Source organism: Pteropus medius, unplaced genomic scaffold, assembly GCF_902729225.1.
Source record: "Pteropus medius unplaced genomic scaffold, Ma_sr-lr_union100, whole genome shotgun sequence".
Classification (NCBI taxonomy): domain Eukaryota; kingdom Metazoa; phylum Chordata; class Mammalia; order Chiroptera; family Pteropodidae; genus Pteropus; species Pteropus medius.
The window spans coordinates 4,581,751-4,606,039 of NW_024341894.1; the positions used below are offsets into that span (position 1 = coordinate 4,581,751).

Here is a 24,289-nt window from a genome sequence, read left to right on the forward strand (position 1 = left end):
AGGAGGCCATGTACGGAACCCAGCGGGTGGGTGCAGAACACCCCACAGTTAGTTTTCCCTTCTGTTGGAGAAGCCCTCAGGAACCTGGTGGGCCCAGGAACCTCTGGGTGAGGGCTGCTTTCTCATGCTCTCATGTGCTACCTGGCTTGGCCTTCGGCCTGAGGAATGGAAGAAGGACAGAGAGGTGGTAAGTAAAAAATGCTTCTGCTCAAAAAAATTAAAAATAGAGTTATTATAAGATCCATCAATCTCACTTCTGAGTACATACCCAAGAGTTGAAAGCAGGGACTCAAAGAGATATTTCTGTTCACAGCAGCATTATTCACAATATCCAAAAGATGAAACCAACCCCAGTGTCCCTCAGTGGATGAATGGATAAGCAAAATATGGCATAAATCTACCATGGAATATTATTCAGTCTTAAAAGGAAGGAAATTCTGACACATTCTATAACATGAATGAAACTTGATGACTTTATACTAAGTGAAATAAGCCAGTCACAAAAAGATGATTACTGTATGATTCCATTTATACAAGGTACTTACAGAAATCAAATTCACAGAGACAGAAAGTAGAACGGCGTTTGTCAGGGTTTGGGGTAGGGGGAGAATGGGGAGATATCGTTTGCTCGGCACACAGTTTCAGTTTTGCAAGATGAAAAAGTTCTAGAGATGGATGGTGGTGATGATTGCATAACAATACGTTTGTACTCAGCCACTGAACTCTACACTTACAAAATGGTTAAGATGGTAAATTTTGTGTTATGCGTTACCGCAATTTAAAAAATTGTTTCTGGGGTGTTGTAGTTGCCCAGGCTGTGAGTATTTTCAAGCCACCACTTAGAAATCTGTGCCCAGTGGGCACCGAGGGCACAGAGTCCTGAATCCCCAGTTTGCTCTCCACTGCCTCGCGTGTCAAACACCAAGAAGGAGATGGAAGCGTGTGATGTCCGCGCTCCCTCCCGGCTCTGATGAGGCAGGATGAAAATTAGAGAAAATGGAAACGTGGGCTTTTAAAAAGCAGATAGAGAATTAAAAATACAATAGAAAATTATGCTCACTATTCCAAGATTAAAAACATTCTTTAGAAACTGGGCTTTATTAGACGACATGCTTCCTGCATCTTGTGGGAGAGGAGGGAGCCAGGTCACCGGTGCTCTCTGTAGGGGGCAAGCAGGTGAAATGATTATGAAATATGTCAAATAAATGGTCCTTTTTTCTCCCCAGGAGATAAGAAAAGGTAATTTGGTCTGTCAGTCGCACACACAGAAGACGTCATGGTCAGCTGCATTAATACTGAATACTTTGTCCAGAGTCACAGAGCTAAAAGAAATTACAGAATCTTTCTTCTGTGAATTCTGGCATGACTCTCAGCAGACCTTTCCCCACCTGAATTCACAAGAGAGATTAATAATAAAAGGCAGGGCCTGCAGTGGGCCCCTGAGCCCACCAGGTTGTCCTGAGCGTAGTAGCCAGGGCCCAGCTGCTTTGCTCTCGTACCCTGACACCCTTCCCCAGCACACCCCTCCAGCCCCACCTCTCGCTGTGCCCTTGCTGTGTTCTGGTTCAGCCAGACAAAATCCTAGCTGTTTCCTGTGGCTCATCTGTACCTCGCCGCCTGTGCCTTTGCTCATGCTCCACCCTGACCTGCACTGTCAATGCCCACCGGTCCCAGCCAGTCCCAGATCATGTCCTCCCTCCTCTAACTGCACCCCAGGCCCCATGCTTACCCTTTTATACCCTAACAAAAGGATGTGTGTGGTGGATTTATTCTTTTCTTGCCTCTTTTTGGAATTGATGGTGGTGAAGTGGTGCTGTCAGGGCTGGGCTGGACATTGAGATGTGCTCTAAATCCATTGTCAAGTTGCTGAGATATTAGAGGCAGTCTTCACTTCCGCCTGCTCTTGCAGGGGGGTCAGAAGAAAGCCTCTTCCTTTTTCTGCTTCTGGGGACTCATCGGTCTCTGGAACAATTAAATCTCTTCCTATGCAGTTATATTCCCTCATGTAATAAGTATTGCATTATTTTTTGACTGTTTTACTCAATTAATTTTATTATCAGTTAATTATGTATTAACATTTTAAGAAAATGAATATTTGCTCAGTTACTTAAACTAAATCATTAAGTATGTATTTATTCCTTTTTTTTTTTTTACATGCATGTCTGTTATCTCCTGCAGATGGAGAAGACACATTTGGAGCCATCTGGGCCTCTGAAGCAGACCTTTGTACAAAGGTGCCTCCTTGGCTCTATGGGCTGGGCTCTCGGGAATGTGGGGGATGGGAAGGCCCTGGAATGTGAGGCCCACAGAATGTGGCATAGATGCGGGCCTCACAGGTGAGTAGGGAAGGCCACTGTTACACTGTCACAGCTTGGTAGAATTTGGGATGAGGGGAGGTAGGTGCAGCTAAGACCCAAACTCACAAGGGTGTGTGAGCGTGAAGCCAGCACCTGGAAGATTATGGTTCAGAAAATTTCCTCTTGTCACATCTGGGTGGTTTGGTGAAAGCCCGGAGGACCACACACCCAGTCCTGTGGACCCAGACTCAGCAAGGTGTGTAGCCTCGGGCTAGTTGGCAGGCATAAACGGCCTCAGTTCCCTGAGTGTACGGTGAGGAGGTTGTGCTGTGTGGTCAACCAAGGCCCTTCCTGCCCTGACCTCCTGAGAGCCTGTGAATCACTCAGAGGTTGGCCCAAATCTCCCTTCCACATGGTAAGAGCAGGCCGCAGCTGAGGCCGCTGTACCAGCTCCTGGACCCACAATCAGGGGAGAGATGCCAACTCTCTCAGCGTTCCTTGTGAATAGAGATGCCCAGTGATTGTCTGCAAGGGTCAGCAAACTAAGGCCTGTGGGCCCAATACTGCCAGGTGACTCTTTTCGTGTGGCTTGAGAACTGAAAATTATTTTTACATTTTTAAATGGTTGAAAAAAATCAACAGAAGATTAATATTTTGTGACACACGAAAATTTTATGAAATTACAGGGTCTATGAATACAGTTTTATAGGAACACAGCTAGGCTCATTTGTCTACACATTGTCTATGGTGCTTTTGCGCCACCAAAGTAGAGTGGGGTAGTTGTGAAAAGACCAAGTGGCCAGCAAAGCCTAAAATACTATCTGGCCTTTTATAGAAAAATGGCTGTTGACTCCTGCTCTATGGTACTTTTCTATGACAATTACAAAGGGAATTTTCTTTACCCAAGACATTCCAATTGTGTACTGTACTGAGATTTGATTATAATTCACTTAATAAATACTTAAGCACTTCTTGGTTGGGTCAGTGGGGACACAGAGATAAGTCATAGTCTCTATCCTGAAGAAGGCCCCAGTGTGATGAGACAGGCAGATGTGTATGTAAATTGCAACATAGAGAGTGTAGCTCCATGTTGTATATTTTTTATAAGGTACTTGGAAACAGATAGGAGGGTGTGACTGACTCTGCCTGGAGAAATCGAAGAGGGCTTCTGAGAGGAGGTGATGACTGAGCAAAGACCGAGCATCATACTGCATTCAGCTGAACAGGCTGTGTATCACACAAGGTTAGGGCACCCCTATGGTAATACAGTCCAAAGCTGCACAAATGTAAATGGTCACTCTGTTGAGTGGGTTTTGAAGGACTCTTGGTTGCAAACGAGAGATAACTAACTCACTAGAGCCTAGGCAATCAAGGGATTCATTAGCTCCTGAAAGGAATAAGTCTGGGGTCAACCAGGCACGGGTGGATGTGGGGGCTCAGGCAGTGTTGTCAAGACCTTGTCTTTCTATCCCCATCTCTTGGCTCTGTGTGGCTTTCATCCTTCTACGAGTTAGGCAAGATGGTGGTGGGCAGCTTGGATATATAACTTCTTAGCAAGACAAGACTATCCAGAGGAACGTCCCTTTCTCCCAGGGACTATATAACAACCCCAGAAAAGGATTCTGATTGGCTGTTTGCATCACTTGCCTACTTCTGAACCAATCACTGTGCTGAGGGGCGGGGCACAGTGATCCTTGGGATCATCTATCTCAGAGGGCCAGAGTTGGAGAGTGGAGCCTCCGGGTTGATAGCCTTATAATGTTGAGGAGGAGTGGTTATCACAAGGAAATTTGCAAACTAAACCATACATCTGCCACAAAAAGTCAGAAAGATCTCTTCTGGCAGACTAGGCAGGAAAAGTCTGTAACCAGGACACTACCAGTTCTATCCCCAGAATCTCTGCACTCCATGAGGCCATCATGAGCCGTGGCCCTTGATATGTACCACTGGACACCCTGCTTATTCCCAGTCAGTGAGGACTACTGACCTCTGAACCTAGCTGGGGAAGAGAAAGTAGGCACCGCACCACCCCCACCCCCACCGCCGCCTCCGCCTTAACCACCACCACCTCTTCTCTAAGCTCTTACAGCTCAAAGGTGCTTGGAGTCCACTTATTTGATCCACAAAGCTCTTTAAAATGGTACAAGACCAGCCACTGGCTGGGAGACACGACAGTATTTGTAAAAAAAACCACATCTAATGAAGGACTGTTATCCAAAATATACAAAGAACTCTGAAAACTTGATAACAATGAAACAAACTACCCAATTTAAAAAATGGGCCAAAGTCCTTAAAAGACACTTCACCAAAAAAGATATACAGATGGCAAATAAACACATGAAAAGATGTTCCACATCACATGTCATCAGGCAGATGAAAACAACACTGACATACTATTACCCACGGATTGGAATGGCCAAAGTCAGAACACCGACAACACCAAATGCTGGCAAGAATGTGGAACAACAGGAACTCCTGGTGGGAATGCAAAATGATACAGCCATTTTGGAAGACGGTTTTGTGGTTTCTTAGAAAACTAAACATACTCTTACCATACGATCCAATAATTGTGTTCCTTGGTATTTACCCTTGAAAACTTATGTCCACACAGAAACCTGCACACAGATATTTGTAGCAGCTTTATTCATGACTGCTCGAATTTGGAAGCAACCAAGATGTCTAACCAAGGGCTTTCCATACGTGATTCAGTAAGTGAAGTGAATGGATAAACTGGGGTACATCCAGAGGATGGACTATTACTCAGCATTAAAAAGAAATGAGCTATCAATCCATGAGAAGACATGGAGGAAACTTTAATGCATATTACTAAGTGAAAGAAGCCAATCTGAAGAGGCTACACACTGTATGATTCCAACTATATGGCATTCTGGAAAAGGCGAAACTATTGAGATGAGAAAGAGATCAGCGTTTGTGGGGCTGGAGTGTGGAAGGGGGATGAGGAGCGATGAACAGATGGAGCACAGAGAATTTTTAAGGCAGTGAACATACTGATACTATAATAATGGATACATGTTATTATACACTTGTCTAAATCCATAGAATGTGCAACACCAAGAGTGGACCCTAACTTAAACTATGGACTTCGAGTGATTAAGATGTGTCCATGTAGGTTCATCCTTGATTAAAAATGTAGCTCTCTGATGCAGGAGGTTGATAATGAGGAAGGCTGTGCATGTGTGGGGGAGGGGTCAATGGGAAATCTCGGTACCTTCTCAATTTTGCTGTGAATCTAAAACTGCTCTTAAAAAAATAAAATCTTTAAAAAAGGAGAAGAGTCATGAGCTAGAATGCACACACCTTTCGTTTCAAAGCTCCTTTGCTCAGCCACAAACCATGGGAATTAAATTTTATAGTGCATTTAACAGACAATGAACATTGAACAAGGTCACAAATACATGTTGAGATTACAAGACAAGACACTGAACAGAAACCAGCAATCATCGGCAGCCATGTCATACACACATCTAACGTCACCCTCGCACATGCCAGCTGGGCACCTCTGTCACTGCCCCCTCTGCTCTGCACAGAACAGCCCTTACAGGTGGGTCACTGCAGGGCAGGAAGAATGATACAGATGTGCCTTGTGTTTCTTATGTATTTAGAAACACGTGTAAGGGTGTCACTGGTGTCTTTTTGGCTTTTAGACCTGAGTGACCTCATTTGAGAAATATCGTTCTAGTCCAAACGCCCAAGCATTTAGTCCAACCCTCTAGTGTTATAGATGGGGAAACCGAGGTCCAGAGATGGAAAGGGCCTCCTGTAAGTGATTGCAACAGCCAGGACTTGCCTGAAAATCTTGGTCAGACACATTTGAATTTAATCAGTTGGGGAAACGAGGAGTGTCTGCAGGTGGTGCTGCTTCTAAGGGGCTCAGGAGCACTTTGGCTCAGTCTTCTTGCTTGACTTTGGGTTTTTGCCTTTCTTGACCTCAAAGGTTAAGGCTCTATCAAGTTGTTTGCATAAGTGTTATCAGAGGAAAAATTTAAACAAATTAAATGTGGTATGTCCCCATTTAATGATACATCTATGAAAGGTGGAAAAACGCTACTGCTATCAAAAATGGCAGCTATGACAGCTAGGAGTATGGAGGATCGGTGACAATAACTGATGCTGCAATTAATGGTCTCCCCATATCCATGCCCTTTTCCCTAAAATTGGTAGTCCTTCCCTTTCTGACTCTGGGCCGGTTTGTGACTTGCTTTGACCAATACGGTGTGATGGAAGATGAGACATGCGTGGCACAGTCACCCCAATTACCCAGGCGACAGCCAGCCACAAAATAAATGAGGCCATCCTATATCAACCAGCTGACCCACCAACCAGTTGACTACAGATCTATAAACAACCCCAGCTGAGACTAGCTGAGCCTGCCCAGACCAGGAGAACTGCCCACTTGACCCATGGACTCATGAGCAATAATAAATATTGCTTTAAACCATGAATTTTGAGTTGGATTATTATCCAGCAATAGCTAATAGATAGAGGTATTACTGAAGGGGGGTAGGGACACTTGTGGAAAAAGCAGGATAAAAATGTGCATGAACGGTATGATCTCTAACACACGATGTGGAGATAAGATGCATGGCAGTAGTGTCTTGTCTTGTCTTGTCTTGATATTACCCACGCTTCTGGGAAATACTGGATGAGATCACACCAGTATTTCAGGGATGGTATTAAGGGATGGAGGAAGGTAATTTTATTCTTCCTTTTTCCAAATTTCCTGTGATGGTCTTATGTGACCTTTACAAAAATACCTTTTCATAAGACAAAGCACAGCCTGGTTCCACGAGGGCTCTCATGCCGGAGGTGGCTGGCCCACCAGCTCCTTTTTTGGAAGACCCCACCCAATCATCCTTGCCACCACCAGAACAAGCCCCTGCTATGGCTGAAGACCAGTTATTGACACAGGCAAAAAAGTCTTTTATTTATACTTTGACCACCCCCCTACCCCTAAATGAACAGAAACCCCACCTGAAACATTTGTCAAGGTCATTCAGCTAGGTAATAGTGGGGCTGGAGCCCAGGAAATGTGTCTGACTGTCTCAGACAGAGGTAAGCTCTGCTAACCTCAGTAGGGCAGGTCAGAGCTTCTCGATATCCTGGTCCTCAGCACCCATTGGGTGGGGGGTACTCTCAAGGTGGGGTCTGCGCAAGAGTGCCTCACACTTTTATTATTTCCAGTGCCACTGCATAATAGCAGAACCATACCACAAATGACACGAGCTAAATTCTAATAGCCAGCCCGGCCCATTAATGGCTTCTTATACATTTAAATTGGGAGTGATCCCTTTGGGAACTGTAATTTTATTCATGGAGGTTGTGCCATCTAATTCGAATATAGCAAACTGTACTTAAGAGATACGCAATGCTGGTGGTTTCTCCTTTCCCTCCTCCCATCTGGCTTTGCAGCCCCAGGCCTAACCAAGAGCACTCAATGTGGCACTGCCACCTCTACTCTTTTTGTCTCCACTGAATAAAGAAAAGAACCCTGGTGCTAACGTCAGTTGAAACCAACAAGAAGTCAGACCGCAGTCTGAATTCCACTCTGTGTGACTTAAACAAATTATATAACCTCTCTGAGCCTCAGCCTCCTCATATGTAAATGACAAGAGGGTTGTAGAATTGTACACCAGGGACCACATGAGAGCACCCAGCACGGAGCCCTTCTCGGAGGGGCTCCTGGGGTTGGCCTTGCTGCATTCCCTATCTTGGGCCACTCAGAGCAAGACTGTCTGAGCTCTGAGGAGCACCAGTCATGGCTGGAAAAGCAGAGGGACAACAGGGCACAGTGTGGGGACTGGCAGAGCGCCTGGGTACCCTGTTGGGTACACCGAGGGCCTGTAGCTCTCTCACTCAGCCACTAAGGCTGTCCTGCTGGGTTTGCCCAAACATTCCACGCAGCCATCTCCACCCACTGCTTCTGCCAAGTGCTGAGTGAGAGGTGGCAGGGCGCCTTCTGCCTCCACCCAGCTGAGTGGCAAAGCTCCAGTCCCCCAGTCCTGTCTGTTCTCAGACTCTCTCTTATCATCCCTGCCTCCAGGCCAAGCCCCAGGATGAGCAGCCAGGGACCAGGCCCCTCCTCAGAAGCCCCACCCCGGCTATACTTTTTTGCTTGGCTTCCAGTCCTCTTCCTCCTCTCCTCCAGCCTGGGGAGGAGTGGGAGGGACGGGAACTTATCAAGTCTTAGGAGGTGGGGGGAGGGCAGAGGAGGGAAGAGCAGGCTCCGAGCAATATCCTTCAGATCACCTGCAGGAGGTATCGAGCTGATGCTCAGAGGCCTCCAGAGCGCAGGCTTTTTGGATGGGTGGGAAGTTCCATATACTCAAAGCTTTGGCTTTTGAATCACAAAAACTAATGTTGTTGGGGTTTTTTTTTTTTTGTTTATTTTTTATTTTATTTTATTATTATTTTAGCTTCTTGTATCACTCTCTCCTGAAGCATCAAATATTTGAAGTATTGGGCACAAAAAATTCATACCAGTTTTTGTCTGGACCACTTCGATCCTTTGCAGAGCACGATCCAGCTGGACCCATCCCTCACCATGCCTTCTGATACCTGATATTGCACACGACAGTCACAATGAGGGCAGGTTATTTCGAGTCCATTTTTTTACTCACTATTGTGTGGTATATCTTGTACATCTCTTCATGGAGCCATAGGGGCCTGTAATCCTCTTGTTTTATGGCAAGGTCATATTTCCCGCCACCGATAGGAGTTCTTTCCTTTCCGTTAATCTCCTCTACGGTTTGCGCATCTGGGTAAACCCCTCCTACCAATCACACTGCTGGGAACATCTCCTTCCAATACTTTTTCCTTCTTCCTGATGCTCCGTCTTCATTACAAGTCTAAAGGCAGATAAGTTATAGTGATGTGCTGAGAAGCTCTGTGAAGACTCTTTAAATTTATACACTCCTAATTGTACTTGAACTTGATTAGATTTATCAAAAACAAGACACAGCCCAGAAACCTTTCCCCCAAGCCAATTTAAATGTGTAAGAAGCTGTGCGGGCAGCAGCAGACCCCCCAGCTCCCACTGGCCCCCTGTTTCCCCAGCATCCTCCCCAGGGGACCTCAGGGAGCCTCGGGGAACAATCTGGTAGAAAGATGAGGAAGCAGTGACAGCGTGTGCAGGGCTGACTGTTTTTACACAACCCACTTGGCCCTGGAGAAGGAGGTCGGTGTTTGCATGGGGTGGGGAGAGAGGGGTGGGTAATGTTTTCAATATATTAACTGATGTGAATTATTTATTCTATAAATATTTATTTACATAGAAAGATGTTTATAGTACATGTTGCTAAGTGGAAATGAAAATGACAATACACATGATCTCCTTCCTGGGGGGAAAAGAAAAAACAACCTTCCTGCCCATCTTCCTACTGTTACTTACTCTTAAAAAAATGAGGATCCTTTGGCCCAGTGAGGTGGTGACTTGCTCAGGACACAGCTAGTCTAGAACTCAGGCCTCCTCTCAGCCCTAGCTGCCTTTGCGAGCACCTGGCAGGTATAAGGAGGTGCTTTCTTCTTAGTTCCATGCAGAAAAAAGTGGCTGTAGGGCGGGGCGTCAGAGAGCAGACCCGGCCAATGGCATTACCTGGCCCATGGGGCCAGAGGCGCCCCACTAGGGACTCAGCTGGGACATCGCTCCACCCTCATGGAGAGCATGCTAATAGGCCTCTTCCTGTCACTACTTTTTTGTTTCTTAGATGGGATAAAGTGTTTGGCCATTGGACAAGATTATTTTTGCACGGAACAGGATTGTTATCACCTAATTGGAAATAATTATTCAATGCAAATTGAGTTCAACTCATCTAGCTGGAAATAAAGAAGTGAATATTTTGGGTGGTTTCACTGCTGCAAAGTCAGGTAAATTAAGTAAATGAAAGTATTGAAAATAGGCCGGTCTAGCCCTGGAAATCAGCAGGGCCTCTTCTGAGTGGTCTCTTGTCCTAACGGGTCTGTAACAGAGAATATGTCCTGGCAGAGCCCAAAGCCCATGGGGGTGCTGGGTGTGGCAGGGATGCGTGTAGTCCCGCTCAGAGGTTTGGCCCCCAAGGGGCTTATCCTGATAGACTCAGGCCCTGGTTTTCTCTGGAAACGAGTAAAAAGAGTGAGTCAGAGGAAAGGAGAGAGAGCCGCTGGCATGAGTCTCATGTGGGAAGCCACTTCCTGTCCTTCTCTGGCTGTGCCCTCCAACTCAGGCACTGCACCTTCCACCTCCCAGGTGTCTGAGCCAAAAACCCAAGTCCTCCAGACTCTCTGTCAGTCACACCTACACATCCAGCTGACCACCAACTCCATCTGCTTTCCTAAGTTCTCCCTGGCTGTGTCCATTTCTGTCTGTCCCCAGTGTATCAGTTATCCACTGGTATAGCAATGGCATCTAACAAACAGCCACAAATCTCAGCCTGCAGCAACAGGCAGTTCTTCCTCATGGCTCGGCTGCTCTACTGACCTCAGCTGGGCTGGCTCGTGAGAACGCAGGTGGGAAGGCCCCTCTGCTCCACATGTCTCTCATCCTCCAGCATCAGCGGGCAAGCCAGACATCTCTTGGTGATGACAGAAGCTGAGGGGGTAAACAGAAACACGTGAGGCCTCTTAAGGTCAACTCTCAGAACTGGTATGCAGTCTCCGCCCCATTTCATTGACCAGAGTAAGCCACAAGACCAAAACCAGAGTCCAGAGCTCGGAGAGGATGCCCTTCACGACAAGGCTGCAGCCAGCATTACTCACTATTGTGTGGTATATCACACAATAGTGAGTAATGGGCGAGGGCTACTGCTCTAGTCTCGACCTCCCCGCTAGAGTCCTCATCTCTGGTCTCGCCCCCTCTAATCTACTCTTCTCAGGGTAGTTAGTTTGCTCCTTCTAAAATGCAAACCTGACCATGTCCCTTTTCAGCTTAAAATCCTCCTTTGCTTGGTGGTCTTACTCCTCTTTTCTGAGAATCCCTGGAATTCAATTGTAAAAGTTCTGTCTTTAACAATACCTTAAGGGTCTTATGAAATGTGTCAATGATACAGCTGTCATGGTGCCCCCCCCGGTTCTCCTCCCCTCCAGGGGCAGCCCTGGCTGTTCATGCTCCTGCATGGCAGTGCACAGAAGACCTACACTCCAGCGGGCCCAGGAAGAACACGGAACAAACACTCAGAAGCGTGGGAGCAGCGGGATGGCAGCTGCAGATGGAGCATCCTTTGCATGTTCTTGCACGGTAAGGCCAAGCACAGCACCAACCTCATGGGAGGGACCGTTATTCTCTTCCAAAACCCAACCATAAATCTACTCAGATGTAAACTTTCCCACAGTAAACCACTTGTGAAGCTGTATAGACAAATACTACTCAGAATGTGACCTACAGACCAGCGCTGGTCTGCAAATTCTCGGTTATATGTTCATGAAGGAATAAGGAGCTTGCACTAGAATGTACATCACTGCATCACTAAGTACACTGGTTAGTTCAGCTGGCTTTTTTTTTCATAGCAAGACTCTCAGGGAAGGAAGCAGTGTGTTGATTGACTCTCTGGTGCAAGCTCCTTATCTCACATACAGTGATAACTAACAGCTTGTGGTCCAGTCATTTTGAGACTGCTGATGTCTCTTCTCCTGGGGACATGGACCTGAGGTGCCCAAGCACCTTCAGAAATGTTAAACGCTTAAAAACATAATGCATGCTCGTAATAAATTCGAACATTACTGTCTCTGAAAGCAAGCCCACTTAGAGATCAGCAAGAAGAATGTATGGTATGTATTCTTCAGATTTCTTTTCATGAATACACAGACATATTTCTTTATGTATATGCATATATTTCCAAACATCTATATGCATGTCTATATAAATGATAGTTTTATTTTCGTTAAATAAAAAAATGGATCTTAGAATGCTTTTATTTCCACAATAAAAGCATTTTATGCTTATTGTTCTGAAACAAAGCATAAAAATGTGCAAGATTCTGGGGGACCTCAGAGGATGAGTGATTTGTGCCAGAATGAGGTGGCCCTGATGGTGGCCGTGGAATCTTGACAGCAAAACTGAGAGGTCCGCCCTGCCCTGGAGTTCCCTGCTGCCCACTCGTCCAGTCAAGGCTTCACTGAGCTGGCTGCTGAACGTGGCAGGATTTCGCTGGGCAGAGAACTGGGAGTGGCGATGTCAGGGGTAAGGAGTGACAGAGGCGAAGGCTTAGAGGGCGGAGATGAGGTGACCCCTTTGTGGCTCACCCACACCAAATGGTTGCCATGCAGAGGCACAGAGCCGCATTTTGATTCCGACACATTTTTTCTTTGTCTTCCTTCCAAATGTTCCCCTGTCCCCACCAGTGACCCCAAACTAATCCCTCCAGGCTCTCCAGCATCAGGAACCAGAGCATGGCCCCATTGGGAGAAGAGGGCCGGTTTGCATTGCAGAAGCAGTTATTGGGGTCCCAGCTCATTAGGAAAGCAAATGCTGTATTTAAGCATTAAGAGGCAAGTTGAATTTACAAAGCCCTGTTGTTTACACGGTGAGGAGAAATGAATTCTTGAGAAGGTGGAGGGTGGAGTTTGGGGTGTTCCACTGTCCTCTCCCCATTAAAGATACTGGCTAGTGGGCAAAACCAACATGTGCCCACTTCCACTTTGACAGCTGGTCTCTTTAAAGATGGGAATTCACCTAGTACTAATCTGGATAATAATAATAAAAAAAACCCAACCAAAATACCCCACAGAAATTCAGAAGGAACTACTGCCAATTTGTGCAAAGAACACCAGGTGCCTTTCTGTGTATTATTCCAGTCACACTCCTGAAATGACTGGCTCAGGCGCTTCTCTGGGTGCCAGTGGGCAGGGCCCCTTCTGAAGTACTCCTGGCCCAGGCTGCTCTCCAGTGAGCCTGAATGAGTTTGCCGGCCCCAAGCCAAGCCTAGGACACCTGCCAGGTCCCTTATGTGCTTGGTTCATATCACTTAACCCATGTCGCTTAACCCCCCGCCATGTTCCCCATCTCTTTCAACTCTCTTCCTTTCTCTGAGCCTCTGTGTTGCCCTCTGTGAACTGGGGTGAGGGATGGGGCTGCGCAATAAAAGTTCATTCTAAAATAAAATCAAACCTGAAGGGGAATCTCTAAGAATTCTTCCAATTTGATCTCATGAAAACAAATATGGAGAAAACAGATCAGCTAAGACCCCCCTAGCCAGCTTGGGTTTAAAGCTAAACCCAAGATCTTCTCCTGAGATAACCTCACCCCATCTCAGGACACTGTGTCTACCTTTACTGATTTCACAAATTTAAGTTACTTGTTGGTACCCTCACCCCCTGTACCCCACCGAACATCCACGGACTTGAACATCCCTGCCCACTGGCACCCAGCCGAGCTCTCCAGTCTGTGCCCTAAACAGCAACTTGGGACTTCAGCCATGTCATCTGGACTCAGCTCCACATCCACCCCGTCTGCTCTCCCCCGAACCCTTCTGAGGTCATTGGCAACACAGTCTGCCCTTGACCTGCAATGCTAGGATTGTTGCTGGAATCAGCACAAGAGACAACGTCATCTTCAGCCCAGTGGCCCCCATCCTGTCCGTGCCTCCACACTCCAGGCCACAGTCCTGGCCAATGCTCTCCGCCTGAATGCATCCTCCACTGGCCTGCCTCTGAGCCTTTGAACAAGCATGTCTCAGATGCTCTTTCTCTCCTATTCATTGCACCTTTGCCTTTGAGCCTTAGTGCAAGAGCCATCTCTCAGGAGAAGAAATCCCTGATTCCATGCTTCCAACCCAAGTCAGAACCAAGCCTCTTGCCTGGTCCCTCCAAGCTCCACAGACCTTGTACCTGTCACCTGTGTCTGCATCATGTTAACTCCCAGCCTTTTCGCACCACATTTTAAAATGCTTTTAAAAACTGACATATAACTTACATACAGTAAAGTGTAGTTATGGCTTATTACATTTTTCCATATTGAAACATCTGTGTATGGGTTTGGGATACAGATGGGTAGGTCGAGGCACAAACTGAAAAGCTAAAAGACTCTTCGTGGGTCTGTGTGTGTTGGGGAGAGGAGGCTAACTGTAGGTAACTTAGGAGTTGGAGGTCTAACGAAGTAGACACATAGCTAGAATCCTGGGATGGGATTAGATCTCAGAATAAGGTTCTTGATGAAGATCAAGATCAATGCATTTTTGCATAGGTGAGAGATCATGCTGAACTTAAAAAATCTTGGTATTTGCACACCGATGTTCATAGCAGCATTATTCACAGTAGCCAGGACATGGAAGCAACCGAAGTGCCCTACGATAGATGACTGGCTAAAGAAGCTGTGGTGCATATATACAATGGAATGTTACTCACCCATAAGAACAGATGAAATGCCATTTGCGACGACATGAGTGGACCTCGAGATAAGCATGATAAGCAAAATAAGCCAGACAGAAAAAGTTGAAAACCACATGGTATCACTTGTATGTGGGATATAAACCTAAAAGCAACAAAAGAACAGGACAAACAGAGATTCATGGACAATAGACTAGTGGTTACCAGAGGGGAGAGGAGGGAGGAGGAGCATGGAGGAGGTGATGGGGTGAAAGGGGTCAAATATGTGGTGACGGAAAGAAATCTAACTATGGGTGGTGAACGCATAATGTAATATGTATATGCCTTACTGTTGAATCGTACACCTGAAACTTACTAGGTTTCGTTAACTAATGTCACCATAATAAAAATAAAAATATATTTTAAAAAAATAAAATAAAAAATAAAATAAATAAAAAATAAAATCGAACAGAAGATACGGTTTTAGAATAAAGTGTGGCAACATAAAAAAATAAAAAAATAAAAATAAATAAATAAATAAATGCAAAAAAAAGATCTCGATAACTTAATGTCCTCTTCACGCTCAGTTGAATTGATTGCTATCACTGACTTTTCCATCCTCCCATTGTTGAACATCTGCAATATCTACAGTTATGAAGAATATTCAGTGGACACCTTTGTAGGTAATTCTTTAAGGACATTCCTGTTTAGTTTTTAGGATAAAGTCCTAGCAGTGAAGATACTGGGCCAGAGGAGTAACTCTTGTAAGACTCTTAACGCATATGGCCAAAGAGCTGAAATAGAACTTGTATTAGACTTCTCTGGCACCATAACAAAAAGCCATAGCCTGGGTGGCTTAAACAAAAGAAATTTATTTTCTCATAGTTCTAGTGGCTGGAAGCTCCAAATCAAGGTGCTGTCAGGGCCGGATTCTTCTGGAGCCTCTTGTCTTGCAGATGGCTGCCCTCTTGCTGCCTCTTCACAGAGCCATCCCTCTGTGCATGTGCCCCCAGATGTCTCTTTGTCCTAATCTGTGCTTCTTATAAGGACACTAGTCAGACTGAATTAAGGCCCATTCTAAAGGCCTCATTTTAACCTAATTACCTCTTTAAAGGCCCAATCTCCAAATACAGTCACGTTCTGAGGTATTAGGGGTTAGGACTGCAATATGTGAATTTTGGGGGAAATACATTTCGGCCCAAAACAGAACTCTTCCTTAGAGGATGGAAGTGTCCTTTGGTGTCACCTGACTTGGTTGTAGTCTCCTTGGTTCCTCCCAAAACTGAGATGTATTTTGGTGTGAAGACTTCTCTCTCAGCCTCACCCATCACCCTTCCTTTCCTATCTCTCACTCCATCACTGTTGACAGCTGTCAATTGATCTAAAGTAGAGATTCTCAACCTTGGATGCACATTGGAATGTCCTGAGAGCTTAAAAAACTACTGGTGTCTGGGCCCCAACAGAACAGATTCCAGTATCATTGGCCTGGGGGTGCAACCCGGGCAGGAGGAACCTTAAAACTCCTCAGGTGGAGTTTTGCCAAGGCGAGAACCTCCAGTCTCTGGTCTCTCTTCTTTGCCTTTGCAAAGCATGAGACAGCACAGGGGCTGTTTCATTACCATCTTTCAAAGTTAATTAAAGCTTCATATTCTAAAACCTGTTTTTAACTTCCCTAAACAAGTTCATTTTAAAGTGTGGCAGTAATTTGGCTCTTTTGTTAAAATTAAGTCCTTAAAATAAAAATTAAGAGACAGAATGGAAAACCACTGGGCATAGAAAATCCACCCTGAATTTAATAGAGTCTCTTAAATCAGGGACTGGAGTGAGACTCGCTGCTCAGTGTGGGTGGAGGAGTTTGCTATATGTTGTGGTACTTGAGGCTTATGTTCTGTGTAAGCTTTTAAAAGAAGAGGATAAAAGTTAATTTCCATGAGAACCCTGCTCCTGTCATAGAGTGATTAGGAAACTGTCGTGCTACGTTTGGGATCCTCCAAGTTTAGCATCCCAATTCTCAATATTTGAAACAAAACTTGAAAAGATTCTACCCATGGATATATCCTACAGACACACTGAGCTGAAGAAGCCAGAGACAAAAGAGTCCTTACTGATGATTCCAGTTATATGATGTTTAAGTCAGGTGAAACTAACCTTCAGTGACAATCATCAGAAAATGGTTGCCTCTCTCTGGAGGATTTAAAAAAAAAAAAAAAAAAAAATGGCATAGATGATAGAGGCTTTGATTATCCCTCTTGTGACCAAATCAAAGTTGTGACAAACAAAGAGAAAACAGCAAGCAAAAAAGCCTAGGATTTAGACTAACAGAAGCACTATAACTAGTGAGAGAAATAAGAGATTGCGCTGTAATGGCAGAAGGTAAGAGGAATCAAAGACACAAGGCTGCCTGGTCCTGAGCAGCTGAGTAGGACAGAGGCTATAGCAGCAACAGCTGGCAGCTGCAGACACCTCTTAAAGGGACCGTGTCTGCCAGCGAACTTTCTCAGTGATGGAACTGCTAGCTCTGAGCACCAGTGCCCAGAAGGCTGCTTGGGGGGCACCTTGGACATATAGCGGGACACTGAGTTGTCAGAGTAAGGAACGAAGGTGAGACTTGCTCTGTACAGAAGTGCCAGCGGTATCCATTGTTCCTCTGTTGAGCCCTCTCTACTCCCGGTGTGTGGACTCAGCGCTGCCATAGCTGAGACTCATCAAACTGGATTACAGAGGTTGCTTTGCCCAAAGGATTCCCTGAAACTCTGCCTCCCCTGACTCACAGCCCCACCCAAGCCACATGCAGGTATATCCTCAGCAGGTGCCCCTTGCTGAGCAGCGCCTAGACTCACGCTGGTGGCAGCTGACTGCAGTTTCTGGTGTTGCCTCTTGAGGAAAGTATAAGCACAGCATCTGTAGACTGCTTGCTGAATCTTAACAGCTGGCCCAGAAGGGGCACAGGCTGGGGATAAATTTGGTCTGCAGCTGAACCCCTCTCAGAACTGTGCCACTGGACACCTACTTCACAAAGCCACACTAATAAGACTGGGAGACTTAGGAGCTTTGCTTAGTACATAAAAACAGACACAGAAAGGCAGCCAAAACGGGAAGACAGAGAAGCAGAAACTATATGAGAGAACAGAGCAGAGATCCAGAAATAATGGAGTCAAGTAACCTCACATATGCAGAGTTCAAAACACTGGTTATAAAGATGCTCAGTGAACTTAGCGGAAGTGTAGATGAATTCAGTGAGAACTTCAACAAAGAGATACAAAACATAAAAAGGGAAATGGAAATTATGAAAGAGAACCAGTCAGAAATGAAGAGAATATTATCTGAGATGAAAAATATATTAAATGGAATAAACAGAGTAAATAAAGAAGAGGATCGAATGATCTATATAGAGAATGGGGCAGCCAAGGACACTCAATCATAATGGCAAGAAAAAAGAAGCCAAGACTATAATAATAATTTAAGGAGCCTATGGGACACTGTTAAATTTAAAAATATCGTGCCATAGGGGACCTGAAGGAAAACAAGATATTGAGGAGCTATTTGAAGAAATTCTGATGGAAAAATTCCCTAACCTGGTGAAGGAAATAGACATGCAACCCTAGGAATCTCAGAGAATCTCAAAAAACAGGAAACCAAAGAGGCCCACACCAAGACACATCATAATTAAAACGCCTAAGATTAAATACAAAGAGGAATCTTAAAAGCAGCAAGAGAAAAGTAGTTAGTTACCTACAAGGGAGCACCCATAAGACTGGCAGCTGATTTCTCAAAAGAAACTATGCCGGACAGAAGGGTTTGGTACAAAATATTCTACGTGATGAAAATCCAGGATCTGCAACCAAGAATAGCTTATCTGGGAAAGCTATCATTTAGAGTCGAAGGACAGATAAAGAGCTTCCCAGACAAAAATAAGCTAAGGGAATTTATCAACACCAAGCCAGTATTACAGGAAATGTTGCAAGAACTTCATTAAGAAGAAAAAACATGTATCAAAAACAGGAATAAAGAATGGTGATTACATTCTTATGAATAAGTATCTCAAATGGAAAAGAATTAAGTGGTCTAACAAAAAGATAGAGTGGCTGAATGGATAAGAAAATAAGACCCCTACATATGCTGCCTACAAGAGACTCACTTCAGATTAAAAGACACACACAGACTAAAAGGAAGAGGATGGAAAAAGATATTGCCTTGATGGACCTAGAGGGTATTGCGCTGAATGAAATGGGTTGGTAGAGAAAGGCAAATATCGCAAGATTTCACGTACATGTGGAATCTAAAGAATAAAATCAACAACAACAAAAGTGGAAATAAACTCATAGATACAGAGAATATTTAGAGGGATACTAGATGGGAGGGGAATGGGGGGACAAAAAACGGGCAAAGAGATTAAGAGGTACAAATGGATAGTTGCAGAATAGACATGGAGATGTAGAATGTAGCATGGGAAAGATGGTTAATAATGTTGTAATAAATATGTAAGGGGGAAGAAGGGTACTAGATTTAGTGGGCTGATAGCTTTGCAAGTTACGTGGATCTCTGATCACTATGCTATACAGCTGAAACTGGTATATTACTGTATGCCAACTATAATTGAAAAAAATCTCATTGAATTGTACAATGTAGATACAAGCAACTAATTGTCTATTATATTTCAATAAAGCCAGGGAAAAAAAAGAAGAAAAAAACTCATCGAATGGTACAATGTAAATACGAGCAATTTTCTATTATATTTCAGTAAAACTGGGAAAAAAAACATTAAGCCCTAAAAAAAAATGGTTACCTCTGACGTTTTTTGTTGTGTGTGTGCATGTGTGACACAAGTATGTGCATGTGTGTGTGTGAATATGTATGTATGCTTGTGAGCATGTGTATGTTTCAGTGTGCCTGTGTGCACACGTAGGTATATATGAGTGGGTGCTAGCATGTGCGTGTGTGGGTACAAATGTGTGCATGTGGGACTGTGTACGTATGAGTGGGAATATGTGTGTGTTTGTGTGTGTGGGTGTGAACGTGTGTATGTTTGTGGAAGAATATGAGCATGTGTGCATGTATGTGTCTACTGAGAAAGATTCTGTTTCCTGTCTTGATTGTTTCAGGAGGGAGGCTGAGGCAGCATGAGAAAGTCAGCCTTGGCATTTCTCAGCAATCCCAGAAAGCACAGACCATGGGGTTGGAGCCAGTCTCTGAGGGGCCAGTAGCCCCCAGCTGAGATCTGAGTTACACATTTACTGAGCATCCATCTCAGGGACAGCCACTAGTTTCATCAAGAGAGACGGTCTTGGTTGCCAGGCAGTGCCTACCTGGAACCAGTTGTCTAAGAGTGAAGCCTCTGAGATTCCAAGGGAAAAGAGATCATGATTGAGTAGCAATGTCTACCCTGGGCTCTGACTGAAACGGTGGCAGCACGCGTGCCAGATGTTTGCCATTCCTGGCCTCCTAATGGGGGCCGAGCAAAGACGGGACCGACACAGTACCTGCCCTCGAGGGGCTCCCAGTCTTCTGCGGGGGACTAAGAGTACAAATAGACAAGTGAAAATGAATATGTGCTGGACAAGGAAGTCCACCGAGGTTGGGAGGAACAGCAGATTTCTTCATGGAATTTCGGATCAGGCTGACAGTGTTGGGGGAAGAAAAGAAAGGAGGGCATTTCTGGCAGGAGATGTAAGATGAGCAAATTCTCACAGAAGCGAAAATGTGGGGGTGTCTAGGGGTGAAATAAAAGGGGGAGTGGCAGGAGATGAAAAGGACAGAAAATCGGGAGCTGATGGCAAGGGCCCTGAGCTCTGTCCCTAGGAGAGTAGTCCCTACAAGGTCCCCTCCGCCAAGTGCAAAGGGGGCCACTCTCAGCCTAGCAGACACCTACTGATGGAGCTTGGGCCTCCGGGCACGTCCATCCCAGGCTGGGAAAGGCCTCTGCTGCTGTCCTCCTGGGCGCAGACCATGGGAACCCCAGCCAGCGTTCCTGGTGTTGTGTAAGTTGTGAGCAGTTGCAGCTGTAGGACAAAAGGCCACAGATAATTTGCATGGAATGGAGAACACATTTTCAGTTTCCCCCTGTCACAAATTGCAAATTTCACTTTTTACAGCCCTTCTTTCCCTATCACGACCACACTGGTTTCTCCACAGCACCTCAGGAGTCTGTTGCTACAGAGTCACCCAGCTTTCCTCTGGGCTGTTTCTGCCTCACCAGCCTCTAGAGCTCTGAGAAGCTCAACCAGCCATTGACGTTCCCTGCTTCACGCCTCCTCCAAATCCTGCCCCTGTGCCCTATTCCCTGCTCGTGGAGAAAGCCCCACACTGGGAGGCAGGGGCCTGGCCACCAGTCCTGGCTCTGACCCTAACTCAGTGTGGGATATGAGGCTCTCTCTGGGCCTCAGTTTCCCCATATGTACCATAGAGGGTTCTAGACATAATTTTTGGAGGTCCCCCATGTTGTAGGTTTTCTGATCTTGATAGTTCCTTTGTCCTAGGAACTATTTCTGCCTCAGTTTCTTTTATTGTGTTGTGTTGGCCCCTGACAGTCTGGAAACTTGAGGTCTTTCAGGTGTCTCTTCATGCTACGGCTCCCCACTTCTTCCCAGTTTTCTCCCCATCCTAAGGTCTGGTTCCTGTATCTCTGGGTTCATTTGCTCCCTGGCTCTTGGTGATGACATTGTGGGGTGTTACCTCTGAGGTGTTCAGCTCACTGCGCTAAATGAGCTCTCGGCTGGGAGAGAGGTCTCTTCTATCTGCCCCTGGCTCCATGCCACAGCCCAGCTTGTAGCTATGCCCAGAGTGTCTTGCAAATAGCTGCCATCTGATCAGAGGGTACAAGACTGTTGAGATTCAATATTTAAACATGAAATACATTTTTCACTCACTCCTGATGTGTTAAAGTTTTCAGAGAAGCTGTTTTTTGTTGACAAAATGGGCTGAGGGGGAAAGTCCCAACACCTAGACCCAGCTCTGCATCTGACTTGAGGTTTAGCCATGGGCAAGCCTTTTCCATGTTCTGGTCTCAGTTCTCCCATCTGTGAAATGGGGGTGAAGTAGAGTGGGCCAGAGTGGACTAGACAATCTTTTAGGCCTTTGCAGCTCTGACATCCAGCAGATCCCGCCATGGCAAGATGGCACTGTAAGCAGAGCCAGGCTTGCTGACGGGAAAGGAAGACCTGTGAGAAGACAAGGACCCCACGGAGCACAGACAGGCAGGCTTTAGAGGCTGCTCTGTGGTGAGGTGGCAGGGGGATCCAGAGGAACCCAGGAGGCCAAGGTTAATTGAGGCAATGAAACCAGAAAACTCCCCTGAGCAGCGAAGTGCAGGAGGGTTGCCATGCAAATCACTAGGAAGAGATGATTAATTGGGTGTAAGTGAAAACAGAAGAGAGGTGGCTGGTGACCCATGACCTGTGGATGGTGGATCCGATGGTGGATCCCCTGGCCCCCCTGAGGCTCCGCTGGGGGTGGGTGTGGAGGATGAGGTGGGGTGTGAAAGGAGGCCGAGACAGAGTATAAGCTCGCCTCCCAGAAAGACTAACCAGGCGAGGCTGGCTGGCCGGGGAGAGGGCCTGGCGGGGGAAGGGTGAGAAAAGCACGCAGATGGTTTCTATTTCAGGGAGGTTCCGTGTTCTGCCCCAACCTCTGATGCCTCACTTGCGGGTTGGGGAGGGGCATGGAGAGGAGGAAGCAGGGACTTTTCTGAGCAACATTTCTAGTATCTAGAGCTATCAGAATTCATAGACCCTCTGGGGGGCTTCCTCCCAGTCCCTGGTTCCCCTCTCAGTAGATATTTGAATCTTCTCCATCACTCTGGTTGCTCACCTCCAGGGACCAGAAGCCCACTGCACCCCAGGCCTGTCCACACTGCTGGAAAATCCAGTCAGGAAGAATTCTCGGCACCAAACCAAGGTCTCATGCCCAGCTGCACCGGTGTTTGGCATGATATGCCCCAGAGACGACCAGCTTGGTTCTGGTCTGTGAAGAATTTTATGTAGGAAGCAGAAATGATGTAAAATTATTACCAAGGTACACAAGTTACATGACAGGCCTGGAACCTTATTCTAGGGATTAGGGTTTTGTCAGATTTCTGCCTCAGTTTGCCATTCTCGGCCTCAGTGTTCATACCTGAGATAGAGACCATTGTGATAGTTAATTTTGTGTCAAAATTAGCCAGCTAGGTTATGGCACCCAGTTGTTGAGGCCAACGCTAGTCTAGATGTTGCTGGGGAGGCATTGTGTAGATGTGAATAATATCTACAATCCGGTGACTCGGTGGGCCTCATTCAATTGAAGGCCTTAAGGGCATAAACTGAAGTTTCCTGAAGAAATTCTGCTTCTAAACTATAAGATAAAAATCCTGCCTGAGTTCCAGCCTGCTGGCCTGCCCTATGGATTTTGAACTTGCTAACCCCTACAATTGTGTGAGCTTGAATAAATCTTCGTTGCAGAATTGAATGGGGTTTGTGTCTGTCTCACCCACTCGAGAAGACGAAAGCTTGTCAAGGGTAGGGTGTCCTTGGCATGGGCATAGGACCAGGGTTGTGCTGTGGACCGAGGGTTCTTCACAGGTTCCCATCTGGCTCTCCTGTGAGAACTGCTGGCTCTTGCTTTCTTCTGTAAACTCTTTTCCTCACTTCTGACTTTGGGGATTGAACGATCAGTGTTGTGGAAGCTAAAAACAAAGAACTGTCTCCATGAGTCTGCTATAGAACAGCCAGTTCTAAGCACTTAAGGCTAGCTCTGTGCAAAAAGGTGCTGGGAAGGGACCTGACCCACACTGAAACTGAATTTCCCATTGAAATGGTATCGAATGGATAGATTATATTCATGATCAAGGGATCGATACCAAACTTTTCCTTAAAATGTCCATAAGTGTGACATTTAGCCAACTATCACAGCACACTTATATAAAGTTCCTAGGCTGTGCACAAGCCACGTCTAAATGATTGTTGGTGAGGCATGAACGAGGGTGTAGCTTGTCGGACCACGAAAAATCTGTAGGAAGACTCTCCTAAAAGAGGCGTTGGGCCTGACCTGAGCAGCTGGAAAGATGGATGGAGAAGGGAAGTACCTAGATCAAGAAGGTTCTCAGAGGCTGGGTCATGGAAAGACGGCCAGAGTTGCTGACCTGGATACGGCTGGCAGAGCTGAGCAGGCTGGGACTTGCTGAGTTGCTGTCTGACTGAGGGCTGCTGCAGGGAGGCTGTGCTGTGCCCTGGCTGGTAAGGATTGTTCTTGAGCCAGCAGTGATGCCCAGGGCTACTGATGATCATTAGGCAGGAGAAAACCAGAGGAGGGACTGAGAACTCATCCAGAATAACCCCACTGCTTCCACTTTTAGAATGAGGAAACAGGTCACAAGGTATCAGAGCTCAAAATAGCACATTTTCTTGTGATAGCATCCAATTAGTAATGTGTTTACACTGGTCTGATATGTGTAAGAGGATGACTTATGTTTGGTAGACATACTTAGGGGGACAAATGTGGAAATTCGTAAGGACTCTTCACTAGTCTATACAGGACTGAACTCTTTGATATGAAAAGTTAAGCAGATTGACAGTCTGGTTTTTCCACAGGAAATCCTTCCTTTGCACATGTAACCACCTTGTCCCCTCACTTGGGCAGCCACAGGCATTTCTGGAGAGGACCTTTCCTCATGTGGATAGAAGATATGAGCCTCCTGGTCTCCAACCTGCCCTGTCCCCAGCACCATT

At 45.8% G+C, this 24,289-nt stretch overlaps 1 long non-coding RNA gene across 2 annotated transcripts; it reads right to left on the minus strand.

Annotated features, from left to right (window-relative positions):
* Positions 1-466: 466 nt before the first annotated feature.
* Positions 467-23,926, minus strand: LOC120597891 (uncharacterized). Of its 2 annotated transcripts, none has more exons than XR_005651467.1 (3): positions 20,461-23,926; positions 10,771-10,881; positions 467-1,159 (listed from the first exon to the last, which is right to left on the minus strand). It is a non-coding gene; the product is annotated as an uncharacterized LOC120597891 (long non-coding RNA). The 2 variants fall into 2 exon arrangements; XR_005651465.1 differs by lacking the exon at positions 467-1,159 and adding an exon at positions 8,714-9,163.
* Between the last annotated feature and the right edge of the window lie 363 nt (positions 23,927-24,289).